This window comes from Vicugna pacos, chromosome 7 (assembly GCF_048564905.1).
Source record: "Vicugna pacos chromosome 7, VicPac4, whole genome shotgun sequence".
Classification (NCBI taxonomy): domain Eukaryota; kingdom Metazoa; phylum Chordata; class Mammalia; order Artiodactyla; family Camelidae; genus Vicugna; species Vicugna pacos.
In genome coordinates this window covers 61005339-61026246 of record NC_132993.1, presented here as the reverse complement: position 1 = coordinate 61026246, position 20908 = coordinate 61005339, and the positions used below count along the sequence as shown (strand labels likewise).

The 20908-nt window shown below is 33.3% G+C and overlaps 1 protein-coding gene and 1 non-coding gene across 3 annotated transcripts in view; one reads left to right on the top strand and one right to left on the bottom strand.

Moving 5' to 3' along the window:
• SGCE (sarcoglycan epsilon) overlaps nucleotides 1-20908 on the bottom strand; it is a 127330-nt gene that overhangs the window by 91412 nt on the left and 15010 nt on the right. Inside the window, exons 1-3 of one of the 2 annotated variants that reach the window (XM_072964976.1) lie at nucleotides 12327-12410; nucleotides 9503-9649; nucleotides 3068-3165 (exon numbers count right to left, since the gene is read on the bottom strand). The gene's annotated coding sequence lies outside the window, so the exon portion shown is untranslated. Of the gene's footprint in view, nucleotides 1-3067; nucleotides 3166-9502; nucleotides 9650-12326; nucleotides 12411-20908 lie in introns of those variants that run through there. The other variant, XM_072964977.1, reaches the window with a different exon arrangement.
• On the top strand, nucleotides 5564-5670 carry LOC116281370 (U6 spliceosomal RNA). Its single transcript, XR_004190817.1, has one exon. It is a non-coding gene; the product is annotated as a U6 spliceosomal RNA (small nuclear RNA).

The following is a 20908-nucleotide window of genomic DNA, read 5'->3' as shown; positions in this document are numbered from 1 at the left end:
TACGTTCTTCTTTAAAATTTGGTGACATCCATATTACATAATTAAAAATACATATTTTTGCATAGAGAAATAATAACAGAACATGGAAGCTAGGAGTTATGTGTGCTTCCAGGAATTAGGTAACTAGTTAGGGGATTCATAGCTACAAATTCAGCTCTCAATTTATCACTAGTTTCCTGTGAGACCTGGGAAATCACTAGGCTTTTTAGTTCTTTTGTATCACTGTTGGCAATACAATACTAAGTACTGTAGTATTTGCAGGTATATGATATAGTAATTTAGAGAAGCGATAGGTAACACTTATAAATTGGATGGTCTAGTGCAAAAAAGAAGTAGTACCAAAAAGTGTAAATCTTCAAAACCACCATGAGATATTATTTCACACTTCTTAGAGTGACTACTGTCAACAAAAAAACAACAGAAAATAACAAGTGTTAGCAAGGATATGCAGAAATTGGAACTCTTATGCACTACTAGTAGAAATGCAAAATGGTGTATTCACTATAGAAAACAGTATAGAGGGTCTTCAAAGTATTGAAATAGAATTAACATGTGATCCAGCAATCCCACTTCTGCATATATATCAAAAATTGGAAGCAGAGTTTGAAAAAGGTAGCTACATTCCTATGTTCATAGTAATATTATTGACAATAGCCAAGAGTTGGAAGCAACCCAAAAGTATGTGGTATATACATACAATGGAATATGATTCAGCCTTAACAAAGAAGAAAATCATGTCATATGCTACAACATAGATGAACCTTGAGGGCATTATGCTAAATGAAATAGCCAGTCACAAAAAGTCAAATACTGAATTATTACACTTATACGAGTTATCTAAAGTAGCCAAATTCATAGAACAATAGAATAGTGGTTCCCAGGGGCTGAGGGGAATAGAGAGATGGGGAGTTGTTTAATGGGTATAAAGTTTCAGTTTCGCAACATGAAAAAGTTCTGAAGATTCTGCATAACAATGTGAATATACTTAACCCTAGCGAACTGTATACTTAAAGAAGGTTAAGATGGTAAATTTTATGTATTTTTTACCATAATTAAAAATAGAAGAAATATATAAATCTTTTTGAATAGGGCTAACTTTATGGTTTTATAATAAGGCAGCTACAAGAGTGTAATTTAAAATCCATTAAAGGATTCTCTTTTCTTTAACCTGTCTTTATGCCTTAAATGCCACCCTTACAGCATCATTCCTTGTGGTTGTGAGCGTATTCCTTGTTGTGAGTAAATACCTAACATAATCACCTATAATTAAGTATTTACATTTTAACAATATTTATGTCAGATTTTTTGGAGTAAGTTTTGACAGAAAAAGGGAAGGAAAAGAGCAGGAGGGCAAGAGGTTTTGGTGAAGGGAGGAGCCTGGTGAAAACTGTTAGCCAAAAACATTTACCTATTTTAACACCTCAGACATGCAGAAAAATTTTCCCTTCCTGTTTCCTGTTGCTCTGGGAAAAGGTGCTGTTACCATAGTAAAGGGATTATACATATGTAACCTATGCATTCCTTATTAGGGGCAGACAAAAGAAACATTGTGAGGGAATTACTTTCACAACTCTTCACCTCTAGTCCATTGGCATGCAAAGCTTTAAGCAGTATTTTTTCCTGTTTTTGAACTTTAATTTCTTATTGATTATTTCTTCTCATTTCCACAACTTCCTTTCCTTCAGCTAAAGAACAATACATTAAGATCATTACAGAGGGACCAGAAGTATCAGTGCATTTTAAGGTCCACTCTAATACAGACAATTCACCTCTCAGCCTTGAGCTGTGGAACTTACCTCTGGAAGAAACTCCATACTTAACTTTGTAATTTCTACACATATACCACCTCCAAGAGTGGTTACCATGGAAACTGGGGAGTAAGTTGGTAACTTTAACAGAAGTGCTTAATTGCTATTGTCAAAACTGGAATAACAACCGTGCATTTACTAGGCAAATACAGAAACTTTCTATCATAAAATTGGCTATCTTTTTGCTAGGTGCTCCATAACTCTTCCACAAATGTATTCCCAACACAGGGACAATATTTTCTATATTAATGACATAGGCAAATGTTTGTTATTCTGATGGAGCAGTATGGTGATTAGTGAAAAAATTAAATTAATTAAAACTTGTTTTATGTTACCTTGTGCATCTACATCTTTCCCTTCTTGTCAGCCTGAAGCTTCAAAAAGGCATCCTTGAGGGTTTTGTAGGTTTTGGTTTCTTTTATTTTTAGTTCAACATTGAAGTGATTTATTATACAAAATTTTGAGAGCAGAGTAAATTAAAAGAAGGTTAAAAAATCATATTCATTATTCTGACTTAATTTTAGTTAGTTATTCAATCTATGTTCTTCCAGTAATTTTTTAAGCATTTTTAAAGCATAGTTGAGATTATTTAAGGCTTTAATTGCAATCAGTTTTGCTCATCACCTAGAGCTTATACTATTGGACTTCTAAATTAATAGTAATCCATTCAGCTATATCCTATTTTTCAGGTTTGATAATAGGATTTGGCTTGACTGGTGGTGGTAGGGGATGGGGAAGGGGGCATCAACAACGTGTAAAATTTCCTTTTCTATTCAGAGTATTTAAAAATACTTCCTCTTCCTGTAAAAAATACTCCTTGAAAATGTCCTATGTCCAGACTGTTTTGTTGTTCTTGTTTTTGTTCTCCAAGTATTTCCGCTGGTAGGCACCAATTTCAATGTCCATCATTCTTTTATATTCTTGTGGTAACATAAACAGCATAAATTGTAACCCAGAATTTCTGCACATAATCTGAATATACTGGTTTAAGACTGAAAAAAATAACTCTATGTAAATCCTTAGCCCTCAGAATGATACCTCAAACCACTGCTGGGAATCTAGAAGTCACAAGTAGGGGCAGGTAGATAAAGAGGTTTCCACAAATAAGTTCTGAAGCAGGCAGGACACCCAACTATTACCTAAGATGATACTGAAAGTATCCCCAAACAACCTTGTTTCCTAAAGTTTCTTTGACTGCACCCACAAAATTAGTAAAAACAATACTCTTTGAAAAGTTCAGAAGCCATCCCAGTACTTACCTAAGTGTCATAAAGAAAGGAGGCTTTAAAATTCTTGAAAGTCCCAGGCATAGTGAATTTGCCATTAGCAAAATATTTGAATTTATGAGGACCAGAAGCTGGAGAAAGAGAAAGTGGATTTATCCTTAAGTTGAAACTACAGAGGCTATATATGTTTCTGCTCTCAGTTGCCAAATTGTTATTATGTAAACATTTCTAAGAATGCCTCTTTAATTTAAATGCCTTATAAAATGGATAAGACACAAAAATACTTTTCTAATACAAATAATTTTAAAATTCAGTAAAATTAAAAAATTAAGCAGTGTTGGACTGCACCCCATGGGCCTGCAAGGCCTGTACTTGCCCAGCTTCCAGACCAAAGAAAGAACCTGGAGTCAACAACAGAGACATAAATAGTTTAATGTATAAGGGGGATCTTACATGTTGGATGCAAGGTCCTGGAGGGACACCCCACCTTGTGCTGCACACTGTGGGCAGGATATGGCAGCAGTCTTCACTCCCCCAGGGACAGTGGGAGGTTACCAATTATAAAGGGTATTGGCTCACTAGTTACCAGGGAAACCAGCAGAGGGGCACACCCCTCACCAGCCCTTTGATAAGCATAATGGAGAGTTTTGATCTAAAGCTAGAGCTGTCATTAGCTGAGGCCTGGAGCAAGAATGTGGGAAGGTCAATCAGGTGAGTAGGGTATAGGTGAAGCAGGCACTGGTCCAGCAGGGGAGATGTACAGAGAGCAAGAGAACAGCCATGTTGAGTTGCCTGACCTTATAAGCAGCTTCAAAAATTTTTAAATGGTACTTTACCACTGCTATAAATCTTATGAATACCTAGACACAATTAGAATTTATGTATATATCTATTAGAAAAATTTCCCTTTTTTTTTGAGGATTGTTTTATTATAAAATTGTGAGTTACTTTTTTCACTAACATAGATCTGTCATTATTTTTTATTAAGAAAATTTTCTTTAAAGTTAATAGGTAGCTCAATATTTTCTAACCTTTTTTTACTTATGAATTCTCCAAGTTTTTAAAAATCATTTTATCCATCTTTGTATGTATACAATAAAAAAGTAAAGTTAATAGTTTATATAAATATTTTATATTTGCATGTCAAAGGATACAATATAATATTCATACTTTAAAATACTTAAACTTATGATATCTAATAATTTAAAACATATATAAGGATAAATTTAGACTCCTTCCTTTTCAGTAAGAAAACAAAGATGCCAAATTTCCTTGATTAGCTATGTAACACAAAGCCTATTATGTAAAAAGTAATATTTAAAATAAAATATGCTTTCTTTGGGGACTGAATATGTATTTAAAAATATATTAATGTGTAACAAAATATTATAAATCAAAAAGAGCAAAAACATCTTTCATGAACTTTGTATTTTAATATAGTCTTCAAAAACTCTACTGCTTTGTTTAAAAAAATTTTTTTGTTGAAGTATAGTCAATTTACAATGTGATGTCAATTTCTGGTGTACAGCACAATGCCTCCGTCATACATGAACAAACATATTTGTTTTCATGTTCTTTTTCACTGTAAGTTATGACAAGATATTGAAAATAGTTCCCTGTGCTATATAGTACAAACTTGTTTTTTACTGGATTTTGTGAGAATCCTCCTGTATTTTGAAGCAAGAGACACTTTGCCAGAGTTCAGCAGGTGTTCTGTGTGAGTCAGTGGGTTTGTAGATGTAATTCCTGGTGTATTTGTGGGAGAGGGCAACTTGTGAGTCTCTCTACTCTGCCATCTTGGCATCTCCCCCTAAAGAATTCTTTTTTTCATTGACAAGGCAAAAGCAGTGTTTTCATGCTATTTCCGAAAATCTTTACAAAATAAAATAATTGCTTTGGGGGTATAGTAATTATTTCACAATACATGGCTTAACACTTTATGTTTTCTTACTTGAACATAATTTTTTGAAGTGCTTCTCTTGAAGAACTATTTAAGAGTACTATTGTTCCCAGATCTAGTAAAGAATAGTTTTATACTATAATCACCAAAGAAGCAGAATTGCCTGCTTTATAGTATGAGTAAATTGATGAGACTGATTCATTATAGTAACTAACAATATCACAACTAAATAGAGTGAGCTTTTCCACTGGGGTATAATAGGTACCTCTTTCATAAGAGTTTTATTAATATTTTTCCTTGGATAAGATTATATCACAGACAATAAAGGCATTAGCAAGTCTCTTGACTTTGTCAATTTATTTTGTACAATATATAATCTCAGAAAATGTCATCTGAATAATATTTTATTTGTACAAAATTATCTTTTTGTATAAAATTGTCTTTTCATTTGCTAATTCTTCTCATGAATTCCTTATATTAGTGATAAGCTAGTTCAGGAGTATAAAGTATATCAAAGCAACTTAAAATATTTATGGCATCTCTCTTTTTATAAGATAAATGCATAAATTGTGATTTTCCAGGGACTTTTGAGAAATATCAAAGATAATTTTAATTTTAAAAGATAGCTAATACTCATTTCCACAGCACATCAACTAAAACTGCAATGATACTTCAAAGATTAGTATGGCCCCTATACAAGTATAACATACAAGTTTGTAAAGCATTCCATATTCTTTCAGCAAATGGTGCTGGGAAAACGGAATAGTCACGTGCAAAAGAATGAAGCTGAACTCTTACTTATACCATATATAAAAGATTAACTTAAACTGAATCAAAGACCTAAACTTAAGAGCTAATACTTAAAAAAAAAACAACACTTAGAAGAAAACATATGGGCAAAGCTTCATGAGTTTGGATTTGGCAATGATTTCTTGGATATGACACCAATAGCACAGGCAAAAAAAGAAAAAAGATATATTGGACTACATCAAAACTTAAAACATCTGCACATCAAAGAACATTATCAAGAGAAAGAAAAGGAAACCCATGGAATGGAAGAAAATATTTGTAAATCATATATTTAATTTGGGGTTAACCTCCCGAATATTAAAAAAATTCCTACTATTCAACAAAATATACACAACTAGATTTAAACATGGACAAAGAAATTGAATAGACAGTTCTTGAAAGAAGATATACAAATGGCCAATAAGCACATGAAAAAATGTTCAAATCACTGATCATTACAGAAATGCAAATCAAATACACAATGAGATATCATTTCACAACCATTCGAATAGCTATTAATTAAAAAAACAGAAAATAAGTGTTGACAAGGATGTGGAAAAATTGGAAACTTTGGCATTGCTGGTGTAAATATAAAATGGTGCAGCCACTATGGAAACTGGTATAACATTTCCTAAGAGAAATTAAACATAGAATTACCATATGATTGTGCAATTCTACTTCTGGGTATATACCTCAAAGACTCAAAAGCAGGATCTTGAAGAGATATTTGTACACCTATGTTCATAGCAGCATTAATCACAATAGCCAAAAGGTGAAAGCAAACCAATTGTCCACTGAAGGATGAATGAATAAAGAAAACGCAGTATATACATACAATGGAATATTATTCAGCCTTAAAAAGGAAGAAAATTCTGGCACATACCACAACATGGATGAACCCTGAAGATATTCTAAGTGAGATAAACTGCTTACAGTAGGACAACTACGATATGATTCCACTTGTATGAGCTACTTGGAGTAGTCTAATTCACAGAGACAGAAAGTAGAATGGTGGGTGCCAGGGGCTAGAGGAAAAGAGAAATGGGGAGATACTGTTAATGGGTATGAAGTTTCAGTTGGGGAAGATGAAAATGTTCTGGAGATGGAGGTGGTGATGGCTGCACAATAATGTGAGTTTTTTGTACTTAATGCTATAGAACTGTGCACTTAAAAGTGGAAAAGATGGTAAATTTTATGTTACATATATTTTACCATAATAAAAAATGAAAAAGATATTTAAAAATTTTATTTTTTTGAATTTAGGATCTAATCTTGAGGAAGCAAAATAATTATCAAAAAACATTTGGTCATTTGATTGAAACAGAAGCACAATTACCTATGAGCAGGGATGAGTAATAGGCTAACTACACATAAATCAAAGTGAAAACTGTATTTTACAATAATACTATAAGAAGGTAATAAAACTGTAAGGAACTTTACCTGTTCTAAAGAGATGAACTTATTTTTAGATAATCAAGAACATAAAGTCAGCACAAAATACAGGAAATTATTCTGGTGATATACAGAATTTCTGCAAAACTTGCAGATTTCACAGAAGGTAAGGAATAATCTTTTATTATCCTTGCTAAAAGCAGACTAAATATTTCAAGGTCAATTAATATTTTCACAGAGAGAAAATAAAATTCTAATATTGCATTAATTTAGTCTTTGGCAATAAAGGATAGTACTGTATCTTTATGAATAAACCCATCAAAATTAAGAAAAACATGCCAAAATATTACAATATCTTGTCTATATTCTTTCAGATAGTCTAAAGTATGGCAAATAAAATTCACTTTCCTCAAATCTTCTACAACTTGCTATATACACTCAAGTTTTATCCTTTACTATGTCTTTAATATTCTGCAACAAACTGAACTTTACTCTAGAACAAATTTATTCTGTTTTCCTCAGAAAATATGCCAGGTTACCTCTCCTGATTGTCACAGGCTGTATTTCTTCTCATTTTGTATAAGTTCATTTTTTAATAATTTGCTGAGACCTGTTATATGACCCATAGTGTAGTCTATTCAGTGAGTGTTCTATGACATTTGAATGATTACTATTTTCTCTCTTTATCCTAGTTAATATTTCCTTGCTTTGATGTCTATATCATATGATAGTAATAAAGCTACTCCAAGTTTCTTTTGATTATTGTTTATATAGTATATGTTTTTAATCATTTTAATCCACTATTGCAGACAGAGTAATGAATTACAAAGGAGTATGAGGAAATTTGGGGGTTGATGGAAATATTCAGTATCTTGACTGGCAGTGATATCATAAGAGTTATATATCTGTTAAAACGCAACCTTTTCTGCTTGAATTAAGTACAGTTTTCGGTACAAAAATAATACCTCAACAAGCTTTATTAAAGACAGAATATAATGACAAACATATCTAGAAACTCGCCAAGTCTTTGAAAATTAGTACACTTCTAAATAAACAGGGGTCAAAGAAGAAATCACAATGAAAATCTAAACTATTTTGAGTTAAACAATAATGAAAAGACTTCATATCAAAATTTACAGAATGCAAGTAGAGCAATGTTTAGAGAGGAAATCTACTGTTCTAAATGTATATACTAGACATGAAGAAATGTTAAAAAAATGGATCTTCATTTCTACCTTAGTAACCTAAAAACAAAAGCTAAATCCAAAGTAAGTCAAAAGAAAGAAACAATAAAAATCAGAGCAGAAATCAATGGAATTGAAAATGGCCAATAATGAAGAAAATTAGCAAAACAAAATGTTTGTTCTTTCAGAATATGAATGCAATTGATAAATTCCTGGATAGGAGACATGCTGTTTGTTTTCTTCTAGGACATGAGCAAACTTATCAAAGAAAATTGGGTATCTCAGTATTCTAGGTAATTTTTTTTTACCCTGAATATTATCAAAACAACTATGGATATTAGTCTTAGCAAATTTAGTGTTAGAAAACAGTTTAGGTAAGATTTTGAAGGATGCTGTTTACTATAAAAACAGTGAAGGTAGGGTAAAGACATTCTCAGCATCTGTGCAAAGATGTCAAATTTTGAATAAGCATGTCATATTCATAGTTTATGGAAAATCATCCAAAACTTGGAAATAAAGCCAAGAGGGTATAGCATATATTTTCGATGTCACAGTGGATCATAATTTAATGAAAACGTCTGAGGATTATTTTTCCTTAAGAAAATTAAACTGGCACTTCTGTCTGTGTTTTACCATTCTCTTTAATCTTGATTAGAGCCCAGACAATGTAAAGTTTACATTACCTTGTAGATTTCTGCATGATAGAAAAGTTAATTCCCAGAATTATGTTGGGATTTTTTTGTTTGTTTTTTTACTGTGAAGTAACAAGTTTTGATTTAAAAAGATGGAAAAAAATTGAGTGATTATCAAAGAAACAAAGACCAGATGGAGGAACAGTCTTATTAAGTATGAACAGGCAGCCCAAGGCAACGTTGGTCCTATAAGGATGTGGGCCTGATGAGAACTTCTGAACTTGTCAGCTCTCAGGGATGCACTGAGAGACAAACTACTGAACCTATGCTAATCCTTTCCCCTCTGAATTTTCTCTTACAGACTCGCAACAAAATGTGACAAGACCAGAAAAAAGAACCCAAACATTGTGTTATAAATAAGCTAGGTTTTCTTTTAAATGTGAGTTTTCAAATCTGATCAGAAAGCCAAAGGATTCCTAAGAGGAATCCTCATTCCCAGAGCACACAATAAATTCAGTTTTAGAGGGCTTCAAGTAAATCTATTGGACCTGAGCACCAATGCAAGACCTACCTGATTACTGCAGAGGGAAAGACCCCTGAACATGAAGTTCAAGAAGTCTCAAGGGTCCACGTGATTTCAGAGCTGAGGGTCTCAATCAGATTTTCTTGTATGTCCAGGATTGTCAATGTCAGTTCCTCAAAGGAACATCAGAAAAACCTGTTGATCAAGCAAAGTTAAGTTTATTAGAGTTATTGTAATAAGGGAGAGCAACCCCATGAAAGTCTTAGGAGTATATCAGAAGGGAGATTTCCAGGAAAAAATATTTGTAGGGTTTAGGGACTGGCCTTATGAGGTTTAGAGCAAGTCTTTCATGGCAGGTTCCTACTGTAACATTTTTAACACAATAATTTGGGATTGGTGGACATAGCAAGGTTTTTTGATGAGTAAACTGTTGAAGGATAAGGAAGTCGTTTGTCCAAGTCAGCTATCTGTTGTCCTAATAGGAGAGCTGTTTATCCAAATGAGTAAAGTATTTACCTGGACAAAACTGGTTTGCAGAAATTCTCTGAAGAAATAGGAAAATTTACTGATTTATAATCTTATCTCCCTGGGCCAGAGTTCTCTAGAACAAACAGTTGTATCAGGATGGCACAGGTGGTCTGAGGTCTCATACCATTTATGTTCTGTGACCTCTACCTTCTACTGTAATTTGCTTAGTGATATGTCTAGAAAGAATCACTGCTTTCAGATGATTTCCCACATAAAAATCAGTAAATATCTTTCAGAGGAATAATTTTCTTCTGATTCTTCAGAAAATACCCTTTCTTTAGAATGGTATTAACTTTTCATCAGTCTGGTAATGTTTCTGTTTCCATTTTCTTGCAAGGGTACAGGCTGTTAACAGATTAGAGTTAAAAGAGGTTCTGTCAGGGGTTGGATCTCAGAGTCTTTCCAACTTCCTAGGTACAGTTGTCTATCCATCCTTAACCTGATACCATTCATAATTAGCAAAAATTCATCAAACTTCTAAGGCTAGTAACAATTTTTTCTGACTTTAACATCTTAGAATTATTTCCATAAAAATCTAGGTTGAGAAAAATTAACAGTTTGACCTTATGACCCTTTTGTAAAGCACACAACTTCGACATTTTCACTCTAACATGACTGGTAAAATAAAAAAATAAGACTGCAGATGACAGAATCACTCTGGTAACTCTGTAATATGAACTGTTTCATTGTTTTGGACTAGAGCAAACATGTCTTTATCCATGGTAATGCAGTGAAGCAGTTTGAATGGAAGCCTCAAATACATATTTTACTGCCTGCATTTATTAAAACAGAGAATTAAAACCTAAATTTGATTCACTAAATACTAGAAACATTTCTATAATCCATCCAAAAGAACTTTTTAATTTGAGAAGCCTGATTAAAAGGCAGACACAGACAGGCAATATTGACACATAAAGAAAATGATCATATTGTGTTGTCCAAGTGTCAATAGATTTTAGAAGCCAAGAGTGCAAAAACCAAAGCCATAGGGATGGCTGGAGTTTAATTAGATATTTTCTAATACTTAAAACAATTACAGTCTTAGAAGATGGAAATAACATGAAAAGAATGGAAGATATGGTCAAGTCCAAAGGTTTCTGACAGGAAGATATTTAAGCATTTTAGGAGACAAAGAAGTGAAATCTAAATAAGTTAATGAAGCAAGTGGCAACAATCTTAGTGGGGGCTGCACACTTCTTCAGGAAGACAAATGCAGGCATTTCCTGATTAATGTTAGTAAACTGTTCCTGACAATAGGCACTTACGCACAAAATTGTTAACAGAAGCCTAGGTCCAACTATTTTAAACAGGAAAACTTAATATGTTAACCATCAACTCAATGCCTCCAACCAATTTTTTAAAATATAGAAAACAGTTTCATACAAGTAACAGACTCTAACATTAAGATGTGAAATTATTATAACTAAATGCTTTACTGTGTGTAGTAATACTACTATGCCTCCATTTACACTGTGGACATCATAAGAGTCACAATAAAGGAGTTTTTATTGATGTTATGGTATGCTTCTCAAGGCTTCCACAATGATTCTGTCATTCTGTTGATTGTATTTGGATCACAGCTCAAGGCTTTTCCCTCTTATCATTTTGATTAAAAAATATTGCATTGAGCTTTGGGGACATAACTATACATTTGTTCCCACATAAACTCTAGCCTAAAATATTGTTTTGAGAGATAAATATGTTTTATGAACTTAGGGGTATTAAAATCCAAGAGGCATCCTAGTGGGAAAATCTTAACTGAGGAGAGAATCAGCAGCTTCTGCCTATATTAGAAAATTTGTAACTTATTTGTGACTTAAATTCATGGACATGAACTATGTGAAATTCTTCTCTATCCCCTTTTTAAAGGTACAGTGATTATAACTAAGACTTAGTTTGAGCCCCTCACTGTTGTCATGAATATCCATCTAGAATGTTGCCTTAAAAAGGAAGGAAATTCTGACACACTACAAAAAGGATGAACTTTTAGGGCATTAAGCTAAGTGAGATAAGCTAGGCACAAAAAGACAAACACTGTATGATGCCATTTATATGAGGAATCCTGAGTGGTCAAATTCATGGAAAGAAAAAGTAGAAGGGTGGTTGCCAGGGTCTGGGGGGAAGGGAGAAATGGGGAGTTGTTTAATGGATGGATATAGAGTTTCAAGCTTTTCAAGATGAACGAATTCTGGAGATTGGTTGCAAGACAATGTGAATATACTTAACATTACTGAAATAATTACTGAAATTACTCAGAAATGGTAAGGATGGTGAATTTTATGCTATGCATTTTTTACAATAAAAAAGAAATGAGGGGGAAAAAAGAATCATTGTAGAAGCTCACCTTACTCAAGAAGGCACCTCTAAAAGTTTTTAGTATGACGTAAGTGTCTCTTCAGTGATTCAAGCATCTTTTCACCCAGGAAAAACTAGGAGTATGTACAAAAATCTTAAGACAATAAAATCCATAACGTTAGTATTTTACATTAAGGAATACTGCTTATTTGCCACTATATTGCCTTATATTGTTTGTCTTAATACCTTTGTAATTCCATTTCCTAAAGTGTACTTATATAAATGATTAAGGCTTGTGGTATTCAATTCTTGCTAAATTTATGTACATTCTTAACAATTTTAAGATAATCTGAGGTATTTATGAGTTTAATTTATGAGATTAAGGGTTAAGTAGCCAAGAAGACCATATTTAAGTCAGACAATTGTTTTGCTGAAAAGAAAATCGAACATTTTAATGTAAAATATTGAATGTAAACGGAAATTCAATTAAACTGAGATGTTTAAGGGAATTTAATAAGGTTCTAAAATCCCCCTTAAAAGCAACTGTAAAAATTTGCTAGACTTTTAAAAAGAATTCAAAGACTATAAAGTACATTAAAAGCTTAAGAATCAAGTAAATAAAATATTCATTTAAAAAGAAGCCTAAGTAAACCTCTAAATGGTCTTTTCTACACATAAAAGGTGTCCTTGAGGGCATCAAAAAACTCACTTTCACAGAGGCTATAACACCGAATATAAAGAAGACAATGAGAGCTGGGTTGCAGCAAGCTAACAAGTAGTTAACAGCCACTGGCAGTGTGACCAGGTCAGGTAGCATATAGAAAAGAAACAGAACTAAATTCAATTCAGTGATTGCAGAGAACCACGGCTGAAAATGTAGATGCAGAGTATTTGTTTTCCTATTTAAATTATATTGAACCCTTCTTGATAATTTTTAACCTCAAAGCCTTTACTCAGTTTCTTATTCATTAACTGCCTCACCAGCAGGCAATTTGGGAGTTCGAGGGTCGGCATGAACCTGTGGGGCCAAGACTACCAGGAGCCTTGATAATAAGCAGCTTAATTCTCTCCTCCTCTCCGGGACAGAGTAACTTATAATTCTGCTCAGGTGCAAAAGCAGTTTGAAACTGTCCATGTCTCTGGTTCTCAAAGATTTTCTCACAATCAAAAATAGATTTTCTTTTCCTTTTAAGTAATCTGCAAAGCACCCTGCTCAGTAACACGTACTTTTAATAATTTAGGGGGAAGGTAATAAGGATGACCTGGTGTGATACCATTTTAATGAGCCAGTTTCTCTCTAAGGAAGCTCTGAGCTTTGGTGAATCTGAAGTACATTTTTAAATGAGTCAGAATCACTTATTGATCACCCTCTCTGTGTAGATGACTGTGTTAGTATTATTGACAATTTAAAAGAATAACAAAAGGAAAAGGCTTGGACTTCAAAGAGTTTCTAACAGCCTTTTTGGAATATGGAACACTTCTGGGCAGGCAAGCCCAGGGCGACAAGCTGCAGCCAAATGTCACTTAGGGCAACAGGTCACACAGCAGGATAAGAGGAAAGGAAATGAGGACTAGAAGTAGGTTATAAAAATGAAACTGCCTCCAAAGAAATCCTCAGACCAGTGGTCCAATGAAACATGTCAGGCAGGAACTAGAGAAATTCACCCAAAATCATACCTCCTACTAATTACAGGACTTGGTCCAACTATCAGTTCAATGAAGACGTTTCACATTAAAAAAAAAAAAAAGTTACTGCCGTTGTGGAAAGCCTAGAAATAACAAACAGATAACACCAGAACATTTATGTAAAACTCTGCCCCACAACCTCTACAGTAATCAGCCCAGAACTAGGACTTGGTCAACGGCTGCCAGCTTCCTCTCTTTTTTGCCCCAGCTTTTGGCTCAGGACCAACCAGAGAAGCCATCCAAGATTCCCAAATCAGTCCTGAAGGACGACCCACTTCTAGTTAGCCCACTTCCAACTTCCCCATGCCAACATCCTCCAATCAGAGCACACCAGGGGCCTACCGCCCACTCTTCTTTTTTTTTCACCATCAACCTTCCTTGCCTGTCTTATAGTCTCTGCTGAAAGCAAGTGACTGGGGCTGACTGCCCCACTGTAGCAAGCTCTGAATATACCTGTTGTCTTTTAAAATTCTAACTTGAGTCGTACTTATTTGTTTCCACAGTTCTGCTGGAGGCCCCACATAGATATTGTCTGCTCTGCCTGTGGCCACAAACCCAGGCCTTCGACCAGACACTACCCGCTGAGGCAGACCCAGGTGTCTTGCTGCTTGAGGCCTGTGGTGTGCACGCCAGTGTGGTAAGTCAGCACTGGGTCTGAACTCTGCTGTCTTTGCATTGAGTTGCTCTGCTATTTATCTCCAGTTTATTAGGCAGGCTTTGTTACCAGTTCCCATTTGTTTGGTATCCTTGGTGGAATCTAGAAGAGTATGATACAGATGATACATTGTTTCCATTGAAATACAAAAAATTTTTTTGACATAATTATTGAAAAAAGTGGTCTGTAATTTAAATTTTTTACACAAAAATTTTATTGCATTTTGGTATTGGAAAAAAAATTTTTTTTTCTCCAACCCTTCCATTAAAGAATTTCAAGACACATGGGCGTCAGTGAAAATGATGTGCTAAGAACCTCCAACGGCCTATCTCTCCCAAGAAACATCAAAAAACCTAGCAAACACTTTAAGAGTCAGCCTTTTAGACACTCTGGAGGATAGTTGCAACAACGAGGAGAAAGGCCACAGATTAAGTGGAAGAGAATTTTGTGACAGTTAATTTAGCCTTGCCTTGCCCTTCTCCCCAGTACAATAGCATTCTTGAAGATAGTAACCTGTGTTCTTGATGTGGAAACATGGTTCCAGAGCAAGCCAAGCCGACTTTGTTCCTGGAAATTGTGTTTTTTTCTTTTGGCCTGTCCATGGGTTTCCTGAAGGACCTGCCTTTGTTTCACCTAACTTGGAACTCTCTCAAAATCAGCAGCTACATGGAGGATGTTTCTCTAAAACATTGAAAGTCAGAAGAATGAGCTTCTACCAGGCGAAGAGAAAAAAAAATCAGTTGAGACAAAGGATAGACACACATAAAGCCAAGAGTAAAAACCTGGAGAATGAGAATCTTTGGGGAATAAGGGCTTTGAAAAATTCTTGCCTATAATGGGGAACCTAGAAAGCTATGTACATGCCCAGGGCAGGATGCCTGCTCAGGAAAGAACTGAGAAGACCATAACCTTTCACTTCTGGCTGATCTTTAGGTTCAATGAAAGAAAGCAGGAAGTAAAGGCTAAGTAGGAGTTGTAAACAGACTGGTTAATCAATGGAGAGCTTTAACAGTGTCAGTCTTCAAAGACCTGGAGAGTATTGTTCTTTGTTTCCTTTCCCCTCCTTTTCTTTTCTTTCCATTTTTCTTTTTTCTTTTCTTTTCTTTTCCTCCTTCCTTTCATCCTTCCCTCCTTTCTTTTTTTTTTTTTTTTAGCTCCAGGAGTTTAAGGAAATCTCTGTCAAGAAATTAGCTAACAACTAATGGAACAGAGACTTTAAAGACATTCATGACAAAGAATACAGTCTTTACAAAAGTAGAAAAGTCACTAAAACAAACAAGAACAAACCACAGCAATTAAAAACAATAAATCCTGGAGAAAGGGGAAATTTTAATTTCCAGAGTTACCACCTCATATTCAAAATGTCCAGTTTTCAACAAAAAAGTTATGAGGTGTACAAAGAAAGAAAAAGCCATGAGGCTTTCACAGGAAAAAAAGAAATGAACAAAAACTATCCCTGAGGAAGCATAAACATTTGTACATAAGTAGACAAATATCTTAATAAATAGTCTTACATATGCTCAAAGAACTAAAGGAAACCATGGACAAAGAAATGAAGGAAACCAAGAAAATGGTATTTCAATAAATAGAAAATAACAAAGGTAAAAATTATAAAAAGGGACCAAATAGGATATTTGGAGTAAAAAAATACAATAACTGAAATGAAAAATTCATGCAATAGCAGATTTGAGGAGGCAAAAGAAAGAATCAAGGAACTTAAAGTCAAATGAAATTATGCAGTCTGAGGAGCAGATAGAAAAAAGAACAGAGCTTAAGACACTTCTGGGAAACTATCAAGCATACTAACAAATGCACAATGGAAATCCCAGAAAAGGAGAGAAAGAGGCAGGCAGAATATTTAATATTTCAAGAAATTATGGCTAAAAATTTCTTAATTTAAAAAAGACATGAATCCATACATTCAAGAGGCTCAACACACCCAGAGATTGAGCAATTTTATGTACTTTTCATAATTATTTGTTTTCTTTTCTGTTAACTGCCTGTCCATTTTTGCTCATTTTCTCATTTCTCTAATATTTTACATTTATATCATCCATGTCTATTATTTTGTTTATATTGTCTTAAATGACAGATGGTTTAATTTTTATAGTAGCAATTGGTTTTTTTGTTGTTTTATTTATAGTCTGGGTTTCCTGTACTGCTTAATAATACTTTCTTCACTTCAAGATTATTCTGTTACATTTGCTGCTAATATTTCTATAGTTTAATTTTCAACATTTAAAGTTTTATTCCATCTTCAATTTACATTTTATATGTGAGAGACTTGGGGACCTAAAACTTTTTTCTTTCAAAGGTTTAACCAATTGCACTGACATAATTATCGAATAATATATGCTTTCCCCCACTGACTTCTAATATTACAGAACTCCCCACCTTTAGGATTTAATATATACATGGAAAAGTCTGTAGACTCTCTTCATCTATTTCTATACCAGTATCCTACAATTTTAATCAAATAGCATCAGGATAATTTTTATATCTAGTAGCACAACATCTTCAGCACTACTCTTTTTCACAAACTTCTTCCAAGTTTCATGTGTTTATTCCTATACATGAACTTGAGAATTATTTTGAGTGTCAAGGTTTAATATCTTTGGGAATTCTGATTGTAATTACACTAGATATATATATTATTCCGGAAAGGTTGGCTATGAAGTCTTCTTATCCTAAAAAATGATGTCTTTCTATTTAGGTTTATAGTACTAAACACTTAAAAAGTTCTTTTTACAAAATCTTATTTTTCTTATTAAATTCATCCCTACATATCATATAATTTTTTCATTATTATGAGTGAAGGATATTTTTCCATTTTGATTTCTATCTGGTGATTTCTAATATTAAAAAACCATTTTATATATTCATTGTTAGCCATTTATTAAATTCTCAAACTAGTCAGTTTTCAAAGTTGATTCTCTTGGATTTTTTTTGGTATAGATTTATAATAACTATAAAAAGAATTTTTCTTTTTATAGTTTTACTTATGCCTTGTATTTTTGCATTAGCTAGAATCTTGAGGGGAAAAAGTTATATAATAGTGGTGATAGCAAATATTCCAGTCTTTTTTTCTGGTTTATAGCAATGCCTTTAGTATTTTTCTATTTTGTATGATATTTATTATTGTTGTTGGTTTCTGATAAAGACTTTCTCTGTCTTTAAGGAATTTCTTTCTGTTCCTTTTTGTTTAGAGTTTTAAGGCTAATGATTTTTACCAAATTAAAAAAAAAATCAATTGATACCACATATTTTTTTTTGTAATTGTAAATATTACATTGATAAATTACCTAATTATAATTGCCTTTCTAGTGTAAATCCTACTGCTCTTTGAGTAAAATCCAGACTTCTTCCCATGCCCTGCAGGATCTGGTTCATATCTACCTCTAACATCTTTTCAAACTGATTTTCCCCTTGGCCCTTGCTTACTACTATTCCACCTCAGTAGCCTTCCTTCTATTCATTAAACCCTTCTTACATATCGTTATCTATGCCAGGAGTGCTCTCTCTCCCAAGTTCTTCACATGTCAGACACATCTTACCCTACAGACCTCAGCATCTCCTCAGACTAGCTTTCCTTGACTAATCTATCTAAAGATTATTATTCTGGGTACTCTCTGTCTCATTAACTGATTTAATTTTCTTTACATCAGTTTTTAAAAGCTGTATTTTGATGTTTCTTTGTGGTCTATTTCAGGATCAGCAAATTTTTTTCCATAAAGGGCTAGGTAGTGAGTATTTTATACTTTGTGGTCCTTTTGGTCTCTGTCATAGCTATTCAACTCTGCCAGTTGTGTGTAAGCAGCCACAGGCAATACATGAAGAAATAGACGCAGCTATGTTCCACTAAAACTCTACTTACAAAACAGACAGCAAGCCAGATTTGGCCCATAGGGTGGAATTTGCTGATTTTTGGTTGTTACTTTAGTTGTTCTTTTCTCGGGTTACTAAATTGAGTATCAAGTCTTCTACTTGAAGCATTTCATCAAGCAGAAGTTGAGGAGTGTTCCTTTAGGTTTTTATCCAATATCTTCTTTACCTTTATTCTCTTGGTGATTTTACATTTCATTTTAAAATCATTTCTTCTTGGGATCATATTCAAGAGTGTTTCCAATTATGTAGCAACTAAATTTATACTATTTCTTTGTTATTCATTTTAGTTTTTTCACATTTTAATGAAAGAATATTACTTACTTTCTTCATTTAAAAGTTTTATAAGTTTTTTATCTGCCCAATTACAAGTAATTTTTTATAATTGTTCTATGAGTGTAATAAAATAAGAAATATGTGTAGTGATAGAGATAGAATAAAAATAGATACACATATATGTTGGCAATTATTCTGATCAAAATCTCTATATTCCTAGTTATTTGATAAATATTAGTGATTATCATATCAACTTTTATATTTTTATCAGTCTCTTTTGTTGAATATTTTTTAATTCTACTGCATCTGATATTACTAATACCATCCTCTGATTTTTAAAATGTTATTTGCCTAAAATATCTTTCTCCAACCCTTTATTTTGATCCTTTGTTATTTGCAGTCAGTATGACTAGATTTTATTAAACCAATCTGAGAGTATCTTTTCATAGGAGAATTTAATCAAATCAATTGTTCAGTTTGATTTTATTTTATCCAACCTATTTTACATTTACTCCTTTGTATATTTTGTTACAGCCTTGTTTTCCCTTCTCGTGTGCTTCTTGCATTGACCTGCTAAAAATTTATTTTTTCCTGAGTAACTTATTCTATTATATAGCTCTATTTTAATCAACTATTTAAATCTCTATTGGTATGCCAAAATGAAATAATACTCATTGTACTGCTGTGCCCCAACTCTCTCTTCTGTCATTCTCTGCTTTTTCTGATGCTGGGAATTGCTGGTCTCTGACTGAGCTACAAAGTAGAGCCGAGGAGGCAAAATATCCACTCAGATAATTCTCAAGGTCTCTTAGATATTTTAACTGAATGAAGAAAGAATGACCTAATGAGGAGGGGAGACTAGGGAGAAGAATTTCCTCCCTCAGAAAGTACCTACAATGAGAAGGTGGTGTCCTGCCAATTTCCGGTTGTTGACCCTCTTCCTGTCAGGGCTGCATCTATCCCCTACTGCATTGTTTCAGGGCAAAAAGTCAAGCTTTCATTGGCTATGATTAGACTTGTTTAAACATTAACATCTGCTTGTAATTAGTATGAATCCTTCCAACATTCTAATATATGATGAGTTCTAATCCTTAGTTTTCAGAGTCATTGCACATGCTTTTCTAATGTGTTTTCATAGATATTTCATAAAATTTTTGAGGGTTTTTTAATAGTTTTTGAAAAAGTTACACATAATATTGCCTAATATTTAGAAAATGCAGTAAAGTCCCCAGAAAGAAAATATCCACAACCATTTATATAGAGATAATCTGTTATCAGATGTTTTTATACATATTATTCTAATTTGGATTTTATATCATTTTTGGTAATGCAGGGTCTATATATAAACTGTTACATATTTTAAAATTTATATATCATGAACTTATTTTCATTCCATTTAGTGTTCTTCAACATAATTTTTATTGCTATGTAGTATTCCATCTATAATCTCCAAAGAGATATTTTCAAATTTATTTGTAGAGCTGTTCTAGTATTTTCTTTTTACCTTTTAGTATCCTTTTGACTATGCAGATATCTATTTTCTTATTCTTAAATTTGTTTATTTGTATTTACCTTCTACTATTATTTTTTTTTTCTATTCCAGGACTTTTTTTTTTTACATTTTTTATTGAGTTATAGTCATTTACAATGTTGTGTCAAATTCCAGTGTAGAGCACAATTTTTCAGTTATACATGAACATACATATATTCATTGTCACATTTTTTTCACTGTTAGCTACCACAAGATCTTGTATATATTTCCCTGTGCTATACAGTATAATCTTGTTTATTTATTCTTCATATGCCTGTCAGTATCTACAAATTTCGAACTCCCAGTCTATGCCTTCCCACCCCTCTCCCCCTTAGCAACCACAAGTTTGTATGCTATGTCTGAGTCTGTTTCTGTTTTGTATTTATGTTCTGTATCACTAATTATCAGAGAAACGCAAATCAAAACTACAGTGAGGTATCACCTCACACCAGTCAGATTGGTCATCATTCAAAAGTCCACAAAGGACAAATGCTGGAGAGGCTGTGGAGAAAAGGGAACCCTCCTACACTGCTGGTGGGAACACAGTTTGGTGCAGCCATTGTGGAAAACAGTATGGAGATTCCTTAAAAGACTAGGAATA